Raw genomic sequence first — 12184 nt, 5'->3', positions numbered from 1 at the left:
GAATTGAGAAGGAAGATCACAAGCTTCACTCAAGAGGATGATGAAACCTTGGGTGAAGCATGGGAGAGATTCAAGGACTACAAGAGGAAGTGTCCACACCACGGATTGCCTTCATGGATGATTATTCAAAGCTTCTACGACGGTCTTACTCCTACTTCGAGGACCAACCTTGATAATGGAGCGGGAGGTAGCCTTAAAAAGCTACCGGTAGAAGAAGCCGAAAGTATGATTGAGGAAGTTGCTAGGCATTATGCCTACCGGTATGATCGAAGAGAGAACCAACCAAAGAAGAAGGGTATGTATGACTTGAGTGCAATAGATCTTATTGCCTCAAAATTTGATATGTTAGCTCACAAGCTAGACCAAGCGACATCTTCTTCCGGTCCCTCTACCTCTCAACAACAACCACAAGTTATGTCTTGTGAGACTTGTGGGGGTAACGATCACATGGCCTCATATTGCAACGCTACCACGGAGCAAGTTGCGGTCATGAACCAAAGGAATGACCAACCATTCAATCAAGGGTGGAAGCAAAACCAAGGGTGGAGACCATCCAACCAAAATCAATCCAACTATAACCATCCTCCTCAAAACAACTACAACCAACCCCCTCCACATCAAAATCAACAAGCCCCATACCGCCATCCTAACCAACAAAGGCAACAACAATTCAATCAACCACCTCCTCCACCTCAAAAGACTTCCCTTGAAACCGCTCTTGAATCTTTTATAAATCAACAAGGGAAGAGCAATGCCGAGATGAGCTCTAACATTCAACAACTTCAAGCGCATAATAAGATAATTGAGAGCCAATTGGCTCAAATTGCTCAACAAGTTGGGAGCTCCACCTCCAATGCTAGTGGTCACTTTCCAAGCTCAACGGTAGTGAACCCAAAGGAGCATATCAAGGCTATCACCTTGAGATCGGGGAGAGGGTATGAAGGCCCGGTTATGAGTGAAGATGAGCCACAAAAGAGAAATGAGGGAGTTGAAGTGAGAGATGAGGGTGACTTTGAGAATGAGGTTGTAGGAGTTGAGAGAAAAGAGAAAGAAAAGAGTGGTGAGGGAGCCACAAAGAGAGATGAGGGAGTTGAAGTTGAGGTTGAGAAGCCTCCCATGAGGGTGTACAAACCACCAATTCCTTTCCCTCATAGGTTGGTGGAGAAGAAGCTCAATGAGAAGTTTTCAAAGTTTCTTGAAGTTATGAGAGGACTTCAAGTAAACATCCCCTTTCTTCATGCTATGTCACAAATGCCTACCTATGCAAAATTTCTAAAGGATCTCTTATCCAACAAGAGTAGGCTTGAAGAGAGTGCAACCATCTCCCTTCCAATGGAGGTGAGTGCAATCATTCAAAACAAGCTTCCCCGAAAGCTTGGTGACCCGGGTAGCTATGCAATACCGGTGAAGATTGGTGATATGGAAGCTATGGATGCTTTGTGTGATCTTGGGGCAAGTGTAAGCTTGATGCCCCTTTCTATTGCAAGGAACTTGAAGGTTGGTGAGATGAAACCAACAAGGATGTCCATTCAACTAGCCGACCGCTCGGTTAGATTACCATTGGGAATTCTTGAAGATGTGCCGGTACAAGTTGGAAGAGTTTTTGTACCATGTGATTTCGTAGTAATGGAGATGGAAGAGGATGACAAGGTGCCTCTTATTTTGGGAAGACCATTTTTGAACACCGCGGGAGTGGTGATTGACATGAAACAAGGCAAGCTCACTTTGAATGTGGGAGATGAGAAAATTTCATTCTCATTCTCACAAGCTATGAAGAAGCCTTTGTATGAGGAAATCAATAGAACCGATACTCTTGAAAGAGACATAGGAGAATTGAAGAAAGTGAATGGTAGCAAGGATACTTTACAAGCAACCCTCACGGGAAACTTGTATGATGATGGTGAAGAAGCTAAAGGGTACAAGTTGTTGCTTGACCAACCTCTACATAGCAAGGCAAAGGAGTTTGAAGTACTTGAAGTGGAGGTAAAAGAGGAGAGTACTACGCCTCCTCCTAAGGTTGAACTTAAACCCCTTCCCCCTTTGCTTAAATATGCTTTTCTTGATGATAGTGAGACTTATCCCGTTATTGTCAATGCCAAGCTTGATGACACTTCTCTTGAGAAACTCCTAGTTGTATTGAGGGAGTATAGAAGTGTCATTGGTTATACAATTGATGACATTAAGGGGATAAGTCCCACAATATGCATGCATAAAATTTTACTTGATAATGAACATGCTTCCTCTATTGAGCATCAAAGAAGGCTCAACCCCAATATGAAAGAGGTTGTTAAAAAAGAGGTTTTGAAACTCCTTGAAGCGGGCATAATCTACCCTATTTCCGATAGTAAGTGGGTTAGCCCGGTTCAAGTAGTTCCAAAAAAAGGAGGCATGACCATTGTCAAGAATGATAAAGGTGAGACCATTTCTACAAGGTCGGTCACCGGGTGGAGAATGTGCATTGATTATAGAAAATTAAATAAATCCACCCGGAAAGACCACTTTCCACTCCCCTTTATTGATCAAATTTTGGAAAGACTAGCATCACATAGTCACTATTGTTTCTTGGATGGGTATTCGGGATTTTTCCAAATCCCAATCCTACCCGAGGATCAAGAAAAGACTACATTCACATGCCCTTTTGGTACCTTCGCTTATCGAAGGATGCCATTTGGATTATGTAATGCACCTTCTACATTTCAAAGGTGTATGATGTCTATTTTTTCCGACATGCTTGAATCATCAATTGAAGTATTCATGGATGACTTTTCGGTTTGTGGTTCATCTTTTGACATATGCCTTAAAAACTTGGTGAAAGTGCTGAAAAGATGTCAAGAGGTGAACCTTGTGCTTAATTGGGAAAAATGTCATTTTATGGTAGAAGAAGGTATTGTGTTGGGTCATGTTGTTTCTTGTAGGGGCATTGAGGTTGATCGTGCCAAAATTGAGGTCATTGAGCGCCTCCCTCCCCCCACTAATGTGAAGGGGGTAAGGAGCTTTCTTGGACACGCGGGTTTTTACCGCCGGTTCATAAAAGATTTTTCTAAAATCGCTAAGCCGCTCACTCGATTGTTGGTAAAAGATGCCCCTTTTGTGTTTACTAACGATTGTTTGCTAGCTTTTGATAGGTTGAAGGAAGCTTTGATCACGGCTCCTATCATTCAACCACCGAATTGGGAGCTCCCTTTTGAGCTCATGTGTGATGCTTCGGATTATGCCGTTGGAGCCGTCCTTGGGCAAAGAAAGGACAAGAAGCTTCATGCCATCTACTACACTAGCAAAACATTAGATGAAGCACAAAGGAACTACACAACAACCGAGAAAGAGTTTCTAGCCATTGTCCATGCTATTGAGAAGTTTAGATCTTATTTGGTGGGTTCCAAAGTCATAGTCTTCACCGACCATTCGGCTTTGAAGTACCTATTGTCCAAGAAAGATGCCAAGCCAAGGTTGATAAGGTGGGTCTTGCTCTTACAAGACTATGATATTGAGATTCGGGACAAGAAGGGTGCCGAAAATGTAGTAGCCGATCATCTTTCACGGCTACCGGTCTTTGATGAAGAACTTGGGGGTTTGCCAATTGATGATTCATTCCCGGATGATCAATTGTTTGCAATCATTCAAGCTCCGGCTCCTTGGTTTGCGGATATCGCAAACTATTTGTCTTGCTCTATACTCCCTCCCGACCTCACCTATCAACAAAAGAGGAAGTTCTTACATGATGTTCATCAATATTTTTGGGATGACCCCTTGCTCTTCAAACAAGGTGTTGATGGCCTTTTTAGAAGGTGTGTCCCCGATGATGAGATTCATGATGTTATTGCTATGTGTCACTCCTCACCTTGTGGAGGGCATATGAGTAGTAACAAGACATTGGCGAAAATTTTGCAATGTGGATTCTTTTGGCCCTCAATGTTCAAAGATGTTTGGGGGTTCGTTAAAGCTTGTGACCGGTGTCAAAGAACCGGTAATTTGACAAAGAGAAGTGAAATGCCATTGAACAATATTCTTGAGTTGGAAATTTTTGATGTATGGGGAATTGACTTTATGGGACCTTTCCCTTCTTCTTTTGGGAATAAATACATTTTAGTGGCCGTTGATTATGTGTCAAAGTGGGTGGAAGCGGTTGCATCTCCTACAAATGATGCTAAGGTAGTGGTCAAGTTGTTCAAAAAAGTCATTTTCCCAAGGTTTGGAGTGCCCCGCGCCGTCATAAGTGATGGGGGATCGCATTTTGCAAAGCGGTCTTTCAAGGCTCTTCTTGAAAAGTACGGTGTTAGGCACAAGGTGTCATTGGCTTACCACCCTCAAACAAGTGGTCAAGCCGAGATTTCAAATAGGGAGATCAAAGTGATCTTAGAGAAGACGGTAGATAGGTCAAGGAAGGATTGGTCATCAAAATTGGATGATGCTTTATGGGCCTACCGCACCGCCTTCAAAACTCCCATTGGCACCACCCCTTACAAGCTTGTCTATGGGAAGTCTTGCCATTTACCGGTGGAACTTGAACATCGTGCTCATTGGGCTATCAAAACCTTAAATTTTGATATCCAAGCCGCGGGTGAAAAAAGGATGCTCGACCTTCATGCCTTGGAAGAATTGAGGTTAGATGCATATAAGAGTGCAAAGATTTACAAGGAGAAAACCAAAGCATGGCATGACAAGCACATCAACAAAAGAGAGTTCAAGGAGGGTGACAAGGTCTTGTTGTTTAACTCCCGGTTGAAGTTGTTTCCGGGTAAGTTAAAATCAAGATGGAGTGGCCCTTTTACCGTCACAAAGGTTTTCCCCTATGGTGCCATTGAGATTTCCAATGAGAGAGGAGAACCATTCAAGGTTAATGGCCAAAGGTTGAAGGCATACTTTGATGGTTTTGTTCAAGAAGAAACAAAGGTAATTCATTTGGATGAATTTGATGTCCCTCATGGTTGATTTTGAAATATGGTCAAGCTAGTGACAATAAAAGAGCGCTTCCGGGAGGCAACCCGCGCATTTTTGAGAAAAATTGATGAATGAGAGAAGTAAGAAATAAATTAATGGGATTTGTTATGACGCATATTCACCAATTATGAACTCATAACAATATCCCTATTATTTTCTCTTCAAAAAAAAAAAAAAAAAAAAAAAAAAAAAAAAAAAAAAAAAAAAAAAAAAAAAAAAATCGTGAAGTGCAGGTCTGGAAGACTGCACGGGCGTGCGGAAGTTGGCACGTCCGTGCAGAACTGGAAAAATCGAGGAAAGTTTCTGCCTCCCTTTGCACGGACGTGCAGAATTTGGCACGTCCGTGCTTAGTCTTGCACGTCCGTGCCTGTTTCTGCACGTCCGTGCACGTCGAGGAAGAGGCATTTACGTGCAGTTTTGCACGGCTCAAAACAAAAAAAAAAAAAAAAAATCACTCTCTCTCCTCTCGCCTCTCTCTCTCTCTAACTCTTCTTCTTCCTCCCTTCAAACCTTCTCTAATCTCCTCAAAACTCCATCAAATCTTCAAATATTTCCACAAAAATTGAAAATCCTTCACTTTCTAACAACAACAACAACAAATTACTAACCTTTTCTACCTAAAACTCCCACAAATTCATCAAAACCCCATAAACCCTAACTTAAAAATCAAATTGGGGGTTTCTTGAATCTTCAAATTTTGGGCAAATTGGGTGTTCTAGGAGCTTCAATCAACAACAAGGAACGTTAGTGGAGTTCATTTGCGGGTTTTACACCCACGATTCATTGGGTATAATCTCTCCAACTCTCACTCTTTACTACTTGTTCTTAGTTGATTTTAGTTGATGTTTTTTGTTGTTTTTGGTTGAAATTGTTGATTTGGTGTGTTGATTTGTGATTTTGAGCAAAAAAAAAAAAAAAAAAAAAAAAAAAAAAAAAAAAAAAAAAATTTTGTTGATTGGTTTTGGTTGTTCTTGTTTGGTGGTTGAGACTAATTGACCTTGTTGGTATTAATTGTTGTGGACTATTGTTTGGTTGATTTTAGGAGGTGTGACTTAGAGCCTTGGTTGTGTAAGTTGTGATTATTGTGTGCTTTGTGGACTTTGTTTGGATAATTTAATCAATCATGTCTAGGAGAAACCCTACCCGAAACACCTCAACTAGGCAACCTAGGCAACCTAGGCAATTAGAAGTTGGACAACCTAGCAATGTCCCACCCATGACAACTTCCCTTGGAATCCATTACCAAAAAAATGAACACCGCATTAAACATGAGTCAATAGTAACTAGGAAGTTAAAACCAACTAAGTTCTATGACGAAGGAATTGCGGAAAGATTAGGGGTTGAGAACGATGTGAAACAAATTTTCTACTCTACCGGTATCCCTTATTGGCTTGAAATGCATGCATTAACTTATAAAAGGCTCACCGTAGAATTTCTCTCATCCCTATACGTTCATCGGGATAACAACAATGCACCTAGGTACATGACCTTCCAGCTTATGGACCATGAGCACCGCATGACAATAGAACAAGTAAACCGTTGCTTTAGGTGGCCCGTAGGAAAAAGGTTTGGCCCTAAAGACAAGCCATCTAGGAATTACCAAGCCGGTAGTTTTTGGAGAAAAATTACCGGACTTTTTGTAAGAGACCCTAGATCGGACAAGGCCACAGCCATCATTCACCCCGCCTTTAGACTCGCCCATAGGCTCATTGCTAACACTATCTTCGCTAGAGGAGATAGCGCGGGAGTTGTGTCTAATCGCGAGTTGCTTTTTCTATGGCATCTTTGCGAGGGGGATGATAGACTAGACCTTGGCGCATGGTTGGTTGATCACTTAGAGGACGTGGCCAAGGGGAAGGGAGGGATAGCTATAGGAGGCATGATTACTTTTATTGCTACTTTTCTTGAGGTTGATTTTTCAGGTCTTGAGGCTCTCCCAGGTTCAACAAGGATCGATTTAGCCACAATCAAAAACATGCAATGGGTGGAGCAGGGTAGAGGAAACACACTCATTTGGTACGTGAGTGGTGCCCGATACGCCGACCTCCCAAATCCAATGAACACCGTCATCTACGACGCATCCAACTGGATCTTTGAGTCGGATTACAATTGGCAACCGGGTGGAGTAGATGACGAGGAGGAAGAAGAGGAAGGGGAGGAGCAACCTCAAGCCCAACATCATCAAGAACACCCCCATCAACCACATGGACAACATCAAGAGGAGCAACCACATCCTCACCATTTCCAAGGAGAGCAATCCTTCCAAGGGGCTTTCCAACAACAACAAGGATTCCAATTTGGAGAACCGGAAGTTGGTACAAGCTCGTTCTCCTACGAGCAATATTTCCACCAAATGAACACCAACTTCCAAATGATGAACACAAACTTTCAAAATCTCCAAACCGAGTTCGGGGAGGTGAGGAGGTCGAATGAAACAATGACTACGGCCTTCACCCAAATGAGGGAGAGTTTTGAAGGTCTTCGTGGGGACCTCGGAGAGTTCCGGAACGCCTATCGGCAATTCTACCCGGGAGGCTCAAGCCCCCACGATCCCAACCAATGAGGTACTCCTTCTTTGCCCCTCCTTATGATTTTCATGCTTAACATTGGGGACAATGTTAGTGATAGCTTGGGGGGGGGTTGTGATTTGGATATCTTGTGAGTTGGTTGTGCTCATTGGAACTTGTTGTGTTGGTTGTGATTTGGTTGTGTTGTTTTTGTTTGATTTGTTCCCTTGCTTGTTTCCCGTTAATCCAAACCCAAAAATCCAATCTTCCCATAAATCCAAATTTTTCTTCTCCTTTTTTTTAGTTTAATTTAGTTTCTATCTTCTCCTCTTTTAGTTTAATTTAACTCTTACTCTAATTTTGTATATATGCTAAAAAAATAATAATAAAAAAAATAAATAAATAAATAAATAAATAAAAAAAATGATGAAAAAGAAAAAAAATGCCCAAGAATGATTCCTATATGACGATACCTATGTGAATTACTTGCTTGATCGTTGAGTGATGAGTAAGATTTCCTTAAAAGAAAGTGTATGCAAGGGTTCGGTACATTTAGGAGTTTATTAAACTTGATTGCTTAGGTGCATGCTTGTAATTAAGTCGATGAATGTTCAATTGCACGGTTAGTTCATGAACTTGTCTAAGCACACTTGAAGTAGGATATGTTTCAGTTGGTTTGCGGTCCCTTGTGCCCTTGATTTGCCTCCACTCTTCCCAAAGCGAAGCTTCACTTGAGATTTAGTAGGTTATTGCTTGTTAAATAAGTGGTAAAATAAACCACTCTTTTATCCTCTAGTAATTATTAATTATTAAAAAAAAAAAAAAAAAAAAAAAAAAAAAAAAAAAAAAAAAATGCCGCTCAACAGTCAAAAAAGGCGGAGCAATAAATAAAGTTCAAAATTCAAGAACTTTATCAAAAAAAAACCATAAAAATTCTTTTTCTTTTGAGGTCAATTTGTGGACGCCTCCCACATTATGTATATATTTTAGTTCATCTTGTAAAAATCTCATAGTGGAGTTTAGTGGAAGGAGTTTGTTGGTGTATCTTGGGAGGTGGACTTGTACTCCACTATTTTATAACCGAAAATAAAAATGTGCCACGACTTGGGAGTGACTAAGTGTGTTCTAATGAACTAGTAAAAAGTTTAAGTTAGCGTCCCTTTGCAATCTTGTTTAGTTGCTTCTTGGTCTCTAACTCATGTGTACACTAGTATGATTTGATTTCCGCAAATTGCTCTCTTTTCTTGCTTGTGTTCACATCCCGATAGGTTGACTTGGGCTAAAAACTTTTGTTTTCTTTGGAAGCATGTTTTGATTGTAAATAGATATTTTGGTTGTTGGAGTTGTGGGTGTTTCTCTTTGGAAACCCTCACGAGAGATGAACTCGTCCTATTAGGCGACTTATAGGTTTAAACGGCTTCTCACTTTTGCTAAAAGTGATTGTTTGGATTAGTGTGCTTTTGCTTCCCGATTTTGGCATAGTCCTTGCTCTCACTCTTCGCTACAATTTAGTCCCTCTCCTATTTATTATTGTTAGTTTGCTCGAGGACGAGCAAGAGCTTAGCTTGGGGGGATTTGATAACTTGTTATCAAACATGATTTTAGGGTACTTTTAGGGCTTGTTTCCGTGTCTTTATCCACTTACTTGCTCTATCTTACCTTATTTTTATGTAATTTTGTGTATTACGTGCTTCACGAGGTGTTCGTGTTTTTGATGCACTTTTCAGGTGAAAATGACGATGATCCGAGCACCTTTGGTGATGGAGCGACGAGTGCAAGGCAAGGGGAGCATCATGCGGGACCCACGAGGCAAGGAGGAAGCGTTTTGGAGTCGTTAGAGCCCCGAGGGAGGGCTGCACGGTCGTGCATGCCTTAGCACGGCCGTGCAGCACGGCCAAAACTGAAGGAGAGTTTCTGCCCCAGACAGCACAGACGTGCAGCATTCTGCACGGTCGTGCATAGTTTGGCACGGACGTGCAGATGTTGCACGGCCGTGCAGACTGGCCTGAGTCTGAAATCGAGCTACTGCCACCCTCTGCACGGACGTGCAGAATTTGGCACGTCCGTGCAGAGTCAGTTTTGCGACTTCTCTTGTTTTCTCCGTCCTTTCTTTTTGGGGGTCCTTTAAATAGCCCCTTTGGACGTTTTTGAAGGGGGTGGCCATTATTATTCCAGAAATCTATTTCTCTTAGTTGGTAGCTCAAAAATACTCCAAAAAACACTAGCTTGTAATTGTAGATTTTAGTTATTTGCTTGGAAATTTCAATCCAAATCTTTGTAGAACAAGTTCCACCATTGTTATTCAAGTTGAAGCTTCTAGTAACCATTTCTTACTCTTTCTCTTCCCTCTTTCTTGCTTTAATACTTGTTATTCTTCATTGTTAATTGTTATTTGCATGCTTAGATTGTTAATTTCTACTTAATTCCTAGTTTTAATTTGGTCATGAATTACTTGAAACACTTAATTGCTTTAATCTCCATGGATTGTGAGTAGTCTAATTTCTGGGGTTTGGGTGAACCCTCAATGTAGTCACCAATAGCTTGTTGCATGTATTAATTTGGTAATTGTGGGATGTTAATTAGTTGAGTTTAAGTGAATTAATTGTTAATTCTTGTAATTGGCCATTGCTTGAATTATTTATCTAGCTTTTTCAACGAAGGATCGAGAGATGAACTTGAGAGGGCTCCTTATGCTTAATTGACTTGATTTGCCATGAGAATAGGAACTTCTAGTCAAGGGAATTGTATGTTACCGTGATAATGCTTTAACACTTGTTTCTTGCCCATAATCACGAGAGTAGGTTATGTTCTTGATGTCAAGTACTCCCTCTAGCTTGAGAGAGTAGTAGGGTGCCTTAGGTAACTTCCCCTAATTTATCTCCCATTTTACCATTGCTATGTATGCTAATCGTTATTTGTGATGAAGTTGAGCGGTGTAACCCATATCCTAGATCTTCTTAATATCGTTAATCACCTCTTAGAATTAATTGATTTGAATTAGATCGGTGTGACATAATACCAATTCCAAAAACCCGACTTAATCTAGCTTGTTTAAACACTAACATTTGGTGGTTGATTCAACGCCTCTCATGGGTTCGACCCTTTCTTGCCCTTGCTACTAGTTTAGCAGGATCGAGTTAGGTCTATTATTTGATAGGTTGGCGACGCTCTATCAATTTCCTATAAGTACAAACTGGGAAGCTAAAAGTCTTAGTGCTCTTTTCGCTCTTTTGTCAGCATGAAGAAGATATTCTCCTTTGGTGACATAATTTAATATATCTATGAACCATGGTTCTTCTTCATGTTCTTCTTCTTGGATCACTTCATCGTCTTCTATAGCTTGAATATATGCTGATTTATGCCTTTTTTCTATGATTAAAGGCATTTGCTCAATTTCCTTAGGAATTCTAACCATTGAGGCTAGTCTTGCTAAGGCGTCGGCGAATTGATTTTCCTCTCTAGGTAGGTAAGTGTATTCCACTTTTTCCAATTGATCAGTGAGAGTTTCCAAATATGTTTGGTAGGGAGCTAAGCTTTCACTCCTAACCTTCCATCTTTTTAAAATTTGATTAATGATTAAAGAAGAATCCCCAAATATCCGGAGTTTCTTTACGCCTAAGGCTAAAGCGGTTTCGAGGCCTACCACGCATGCTTCATATTCGGCTGCGTTGTTGGTGACGTCGAAATCTAATTTAATGGATATGGGAACATGTTCTTCTTTAGGTGATACTAGTAAGACTCCTACGCCGCATCCCTTTTGGTTTGAGGCTCCATCGAAATATAGAGTCCATGTATCATCCTCCGTCATCATTAAACTTTCATCTGGGAATTCATTCTCTTCCAAGGGTGTCGAATCTTCTATTGGGAAATCAGCTAGAAAATCCGAGACCACTGATCCTTTAATTGCCTTTTGAGGCATAAACCTTATATCAAATTGGGCCAAATTCACTACCCACCTTGAGATACGCCCGTTAAGTGTAGATCTTTCGAATAGGTATTTAAGGGGGTCCATTCGTAAGACTACGTAAACGGTATGCACAAGCATGTAATGTCTTAATTTAGTTGTGGCCCATACTAATGCGAGGCACAACTTTTCCAATGGCGTATAGCGTGTCTCATACTCGAGCATTTTCTTACTTAGATAGTAAATAGAATTTTCCTTACTTTCTACCTCTTGTGCAAGCATAGCTCCCATTGTTTACTTTGTGACGGTCAAGTATAACCTTAGGGGTATTCCAGGGAGTGCTGGAGCTAATACGGGAGGATTCGAGAGATAGGCTTTGATCTTTTCAAAGGCTTTTTGACACTCATCGTCCCATATAATTGGTACATTTTTCTTAAGCTTCTTGAATATTGGTTCGCATATCGTGGTTAGCTTGGATATGAACCTACTTATGTATTGCAACCGGCCAATGAATCCTCGAATTTGCTTTTCGGTTTTGGGCGGTGGCATGGACATGATTGCTTTGATTTTAGTGGGGTCTATCTCTATTCCTCTAGAGCTTATGACATATCCCAAGAGTTTTCCTGAGGTAACTCCAAAAGCACATTTGGAGGGGTTTAATCTCATGTTGTATTTTCTTAGCCTTTCAAAGAACTTTTTTAAGGCTATTGGGTGTCCTTGGCGGTCTTTTGATTTTACGATCATGTCATCCACATAGACCTCCACTTCTTTATGCATCATATCATGGAGTAGGGCAGTTGCTGCTCGTTGGTAAGTAGCACCCGCGTTTTTTAAC

The 12184-nt window shown here is 40.9% G+C and overlaps 1 non-coding gene across 1 annotated transcript; it reads right to left on the bottom strand.

Moving 5' to 3' along the window:
• Window positions 1–107, bottom strand: LOC145612881 (small nucleolar RNA R71). The gene has a single exon (XR_014106792.1). It is a non-coding gene; the product is annotated as a small nucleolar RNA R71 (small nucleolar RNA).
• Window positions 108–12184: the final 12077 nt, after the last annotated feature.

Source organism: Chenopodium album, chromosome 24, assembly GCF_948465745.1.
Source record: "Chenopodium album chromosome 24, dcCheAlbu1.1, whole genome shotgun sequence".
Classification (NCBI taxonomy): Eukaryota; Viridiplantae; Streptophyta; class Magnoliopsida; order Caryophyllales; family Amaranthaceae; genus Chenopodium; species Chenopodium album.
Note: the sequence above shows the minus strand (reverse complement) of the source record. Positions and strands in the feature narration are given on the sequence as shown.